The sequence below is a fragment of the Myxine glutinosa genome, unplaced genomic scaffold (genome assembly GCF_964187855.1).
Source record: "Myxine glutinosa unplaced genomic scaffold, kmMyxGlut1.1 SCAFFOLD_2847, whole genome shotgun sequence".
Taxonomy (NCBI): domain Eukaryota; kingdom Metazoa; phylum Chordata; class Myxini; order Myxiniformes; family Myxinidae; genus Myxine; species Myxine glutinosa.
In genome coordinates, this window is record NW_027618941.1 from 10,734 (window position 1) to 16,724 (window position 5,991).

The window sequence follows — 5,991 nt, forward strand, 5'->3', positions numbered from 1 at the left end:
AGAGTCGGACTTTCTCGCACACCTCCTTTTTCGCACACCAGACCTGTCGCACACTTCACCAACGGCCTCTCACGAACACCCGGGTCCATCTCGACCCCCAAGCTTCTTAAATCACCTGGCGCATCATACGCACGACCATATTGGTCACCACTTACACCGGGTCCTCTTTCTCTTCGCTTCTCCTCCATCACCTGCGAATCCCTCATCCGGTTAATGAGCACATCATCACGATCCGAACACAGACTTTGGACCAATTCTTTTACTTCCTCCTTTATCTCTTTCTTATCCTCTCTCCGTCGCTTCTTAATTTCGCTCACCCCTTCTTCCACTTCTTCTAATTTCTGCTTCACCTCCTTCATCTCCTCGTGCGCCCCTTTAAGTTCTTCCTCTAACTCCACTTTATTTTTTTCTATGTGCTCCCGCACCTCCCGCTCTTTAACCTCCATCACCTCTACCACCTTGTCCATTTTCCTCGTCAGGTCCTCATGTACCGTCTGACACTCTTTTTTAATTACCCCTACGTCCTTTTTCATCTCCTTCTGTGTCGATTTTAAACCCTCTATTACCGCTGTGTTCTTCTTTACCTGGTCCCCCAACTCCTTTTGTCCCACTGTCAGTTGTTCTACTCCCAGCGTCAACTCCTCTATACCCCCTTGCAATTTTACAGTCCCCTTTCTCACCTCCTTCTCCATGCGCTCCTTACAGTGCCTCACCTCCTCGCGCACTCCTCCGACCTCCTCACTCACCCCTCTTCTGATCTCTTCTCCCATCACTTGCATCTCCTGCCCAGATGCCACCCTCATCTGCTCCATTTCCTCCCTGTGAGCATCCAGTTTAGTTTCTACCCCCATTCTGACCCCCTCTATCTGCTGCCCCATTTGTTTAACTTCCCTTTCCGCTTGGTCCCTCATGTCCCTCAATTTGCCTTCCATACTATTTTCTAACCCCTCTAACCCCTTTTGCATCCCTTCCATTTGATTCTCTTGAGCGGCCATTCTGTTTTCTACCCCCGTTAACCCATTCTTTACCTCTTTTATCCCATTGTCTAACCCCTCACCGGTACCCCTCGCTTCGTCCCTCATTACCCCCATTTGGCCCTCCAATCGCTCACCCAATCGCTCACTATCAGCCCTCATTTGCTCACTATCAGCCCTCATTTGCTCACTCTGAGCATCCATCCGATTCCCCATTTGTCCCATAAGGGCCCCCATCATTCTGTTTTCCATTTCTTCATTATTCTTGTCCATAAGGGCCTTCATTTGCATAAAAAAAGGTTCAAATCTACCAGCGGCGCTACCACGGTCGCGGGCGCGGTCGCCGTGGCCATGTGCGAGGCGCCATTTTGCGCGCCCGTAACCTCGTGCGCGACGACGCCATTTTGCGACCCTGCTACCCTCACTGCTTCGCTCTCCTCATGTCCCTCAATTTGGTCCTGGATCGACCCTGCCTCACTCTCCTCTACCGGAACCCAGCCGTCTTGATCTGCCATAGCGCGACTTTCAAAATTCGGGTTTTTATTTTTTTTGTAAAACACAATCAAATTTCGCTGTTATAATTTCGAGCGCGTGAAACGCGCTCCGGGACCGATCCCACTTCCCGACACCAATTGTTACGGACACGACTTTGATGTTATGGTGGGCCGAGCGGAATGGCCGCCGTGTTCGCACAAGTTACCCGATTACACTCGAACGTTGGCCGAATCGCGCTATGCTAAATCAATGAAGGAAAGGACACAACGGCTGGGTTAAATGACACAACACCCGGGGTACAGTTCTCAAGACCTCCGGAGGAGGATATAATATGGGATATGCAGAACGTTTAGATTACACAGACAAGAGGTACAGCACAGGAAGGTGGGCACTTAGACACGGTCTTATCTTATTCCCGACAGACCACAGACAAACGGGACAAGACTGACTCACACAGGGATTGATGGCAAGGAAGGGCAGAATCGATGGCTCAAGGTGCACCTTGGCTCAGGGGCAGAATCGACCCGGTCCGGTCCAGATATGCGGGGAGGTATTCAGCACTTGGAGGTGGCGACTTCTCTCTCCAAGCTGGGGGCGCATCTGACGTCACCTCCGGTAAGTGGCTGCGTATATCCAGCGGGGAGTGACACGCCCTCGGCTCGTTAGCTCCTCCCCAGATGGAATCGGTCCGCCGCTTCTTATTGGGTGCGGGGGGGTTACCGGGCTCCGCCCTTGACGAGGAGCTGACAGTCAGCCCCTGTGTGGTAACCCCGTCGGAGCACATGGGCAATGGCGGCTAACCAAGCCGGAGTGAGGACGCACACTCCCCGCGCCGCCGCCGCGCCGCCCCCGCTGTTGTTGTAGTTGTTGTTGTTGTTGTTGTAGTTCCATGAGGAAGAGATGCGGGGAGGTATTGGGAGGTCCTAAACTTACTACTGGTGCCATACAATCACATTCTGGTGCAACGAAGAGTCAGAATTAATGGAAACGAGTCCTTAACTGACATACACTAAGAATAACTAGCAAGATGTCCTATAGTTGTCTACGTGAGATGCGGTGAACCTGGGCACAACATTTAATGGGGGAAAAAGGGGAAGGTCGGGGCTACAGAGTGTTGTTTACAGACAATGGGACTAGGGAATGGGGGATTGGGGATAGTTGGGGAGTATTGGGGAAATAGGGGAATATTTACAAGCGGATATGGATGGAGGCCAAATCCCATATCCGCAACAATATGTTATCTCTTTCTAACTTTTTAAAATCCCCCATTCTCCTTTGGAACTCAATCCCACAAATTCACTCATAACATTTCCTTTTAATTCATCCTTAAACTTTCCAATCACCTTTTTATTTTTAGGAGAGAACAACTCACTCTCTGAACTATAATTACTAGTGTCATATATGTATGATGAAACATTACATCATTTTCTGTTGAGACATACCCACAGGAAATTTCCACAGGAAATGACACACCCAATCCTTATAAAAGACACCGACCACACAGGCCTTTTCAAACACGCTTTCTGCTTCACTCGATAATGGACTACAGTGCTGACATGAAATGGGATAATTTTGGTATCCCTTGGAGTCCTACTACCTGTGTAGAACTCAACCTCCAGATTGATGAACTGGACTCGAACCTCTTATCAATGGAGGTGTTTGTTTATTTAATTATTTTTTATTTTTTTTAGATACGACTCATGTAAGAGTTAACAACGTTTCTTTTAATATTCACAGAGCTTAATTTATATAAATTAATACGTTGTTAATTTTCTCTCACAGGAAATTGTATCTGAGATACAAAATGAAAATACGGCTCACAACACAACTTGGAATGAAGTTCTTTTTTTGTTTGAAGAGATTTTGAACAACCAAGACCCACAGAACGAGTTCTACCTTGATGCCCCAGCCAAAGAGTTATACCTTGGAGACTCACTAAATTTGAGAAAATTAGGAAAAGAGTTTTACCTTGGAGACTTTGAAAACTGGTGTCATTTTGGAGACTCTACCTGTGTGAGGCTCAACCTTCAGATTGATGAACTGGACTCGAATCTCTCATCAATGAAGGTAATATTTTATTTAAATATATGTATATAATAATTGTGTGTTAAATGTAAAAAATAATTAATTAATACGTTGTTAATTTTCTCCCACAGGAAATGACATCCAAGACACGAAATAAAAACACTGCTTTCAACACAACCTGGAACGAAGCCACCTTTCCGTTTGAAGAGATTCCGAACAACCATGACCAAGCGAAAGAGTTCCACCCTCACAACTCAACGAAAGAGTTTTACCTTGGAAGCCTTGAAAGACAGAATTGGAGGAAGAGGAAAAAAAATATTGAAATACGTATTTTTAAAAAAAAGAAGAAGATGATATTGGGGTTTTTTTTTGTTTGTTTGTTTTTTTTTTGTATACAAGATCGAGGCTCGTGAAAGAGCTAACATTAATCACACAAAAAGACAAACCGACACACAAAACACAAAAAACAAGGGGAGCGGCAGACAAGATGGGGAGAGAGGGGGAAGGACACAAAAGAGAGGGGGAAGAGGGGGAAGGACACAAACACAACATTTGAGAGCAGGGACATCGGGAGGACTTGGGGGGAGGTGGGATAGGAATAAAACATATGAACACTGCAAGGACTCTGGGGTGAATTACCGGGGGTAGAAAAGATCCAGGTTTTCGATGGGGGAAGATAAGAGATGGTGGTGAACAGCTGTTTTAAAGACCTGGAGGGAGGAGTGGGATTGAAGGGAGTGGGGGAGTTTGTTCCAGAGGCGGGAGAAACAGGGGAATGAAAGAGTGAAGGTGAGCAGAGAGCCTAGACTTTGGCAGTTTAACCATAAGAGGGTTGCAGGCAGATCTTGTGCGACCTGAAGGAATATTGGGGGGACAGGGTTGGGGTTGGGGTTAGGGATTGGGTTAGGTTGGGGATGGGTGGGGGATGGGGTTGGGGATGGGGTTGGGTTGGGTTAGGGATGGGTTGGGTAAGGGATGGGGTTGGGTTAGGGTTCTGGATGTGAGGTGAATTTTTGAATGAATGTCAAACCTCACAGACTCATTTATCTTATATTATCATTGAATTGTTTTTAAAAAGTTGGGAAAAGATCAATAGAATTGGAAGGTCATACAAAGAGATGGAGTTAAGAACTTTTTTTAATGGTTGATGTAATGGATTCAGTTGTTTAGACTAACAAATTTGGTGTTTTAATGTGGGGGTTGGGTTCGGGTTTGTACATTATGTTGACCCACTCACACACACACAAAAGTTAAGCCCCAACTAAAAAGTTGTGGGATTCTGTGTTTGGGGTTCACAGATTTAAAAACATATCCCCATTATACACACACAAAAGTTAAGCTCTAACTAAAAAGTTGTGGGATTCTGTGTTTGGGGTTCACAGATTTAAAAACGATCCCCATTACATTTTATTTATTTATTTATTATTTTCAAGGGTATTATCTGCTTATTTGTGTTTTTTGTAATTCTTGCGAGTAAAATGAACCCAAGATTTCTTCTCCATTTAAATCATATAATTTGTAGGTCCAAAGGACTGGATCCATTACATCAATGATTTTAAATAATTCATTAGTCCATCTCATTGTATAACCTTTCTCAAAATGGCTTTTCCATCTATATATTCTTACAATATCACCAACTTTGAACTTGGGCTTTCTCAAATTAATCTCCTTTTCATATTCTAATTTTGTAAATGTTTCCGATGGTTTTGATTGTGTTGATGAATGAACTGTATTATTGTAATTATCTACAATATCCTGAATTAAATACACCCATTTTTGAGAACCGAGTTGTGTGAATTTTTTATATAATTTCTCTTTCAAAGTACGATTAAAACGCTCAATAACAACTGCTTTTCCTTCATTAAAGGTGCTGTATAATTTAATACCCTCCTCCTTTAGAAATTTCATAAATATTTTGTTATAGAACTCTGTTCCCTCATCAGTCCATAATTTCTTTGGTTTCCTTTTACTTTTATTAAATATTTGTTGGAAGGCAAACATTAAAGTATCACCCTTTTTATTTTTTAAAGGAACAACCCAGGTAAATCTACTCCTCAAATCAATAACGGTTAAAGCATACCTGTATCTCTTATCATTATTTAGTTCAATTAAATCAGCGGACCATATGTGGTCGGAGTATTTAGAATAAACTTTCCCTCTTTTAAACTTTGTGATTATAGGTTTGTGTAATTCATTAGCCAAAAGCTCCTCAGTCTTGATGACATCATGAGAGCCTAATAGTTTTTTGAGGAATAACCAAGACCACGTTTCAATTTGACACTTATCATTTTTTTTACAATAAACCTATCAACTTTCTCCCTCAATGTAGGATTTCGTATCAAAGACAAATTATACAACATTTCTCTGTCTGCTTCATGTTTTTCATCCAATGTAGTGGTATTCCCATAATCAATATCATGCTTCATACACACTTCATCAACCCTATTTTTAGGTTTAGACCAAGGTTTAGGATTGTCAGCCTCATCTAATCTTTTAT

General features: G+C 43.2%; 1 long non-coding RNA gene across 1 annotated transcript; it reads left to right on the forward strand.

The window, feature by feature from the left end:
- Positions 1-2,995: 2,995 nt before the first annotated feature.
- LOC137415293 (uncharacterized) lies at positions 2,996-3,831 on the forward strand. The gene is made up of 3 exons (XR_010982040.2): positions 2,996-3,124; positions 3,252-3,536; positions 3,626-3,831. It is a non-coding gene; the product is annotated as an uncharacterized LOC137415293 (long non-coding RNA).
- Positions 3,832-5,991: the final 2,160 nt, after the last annotated feature.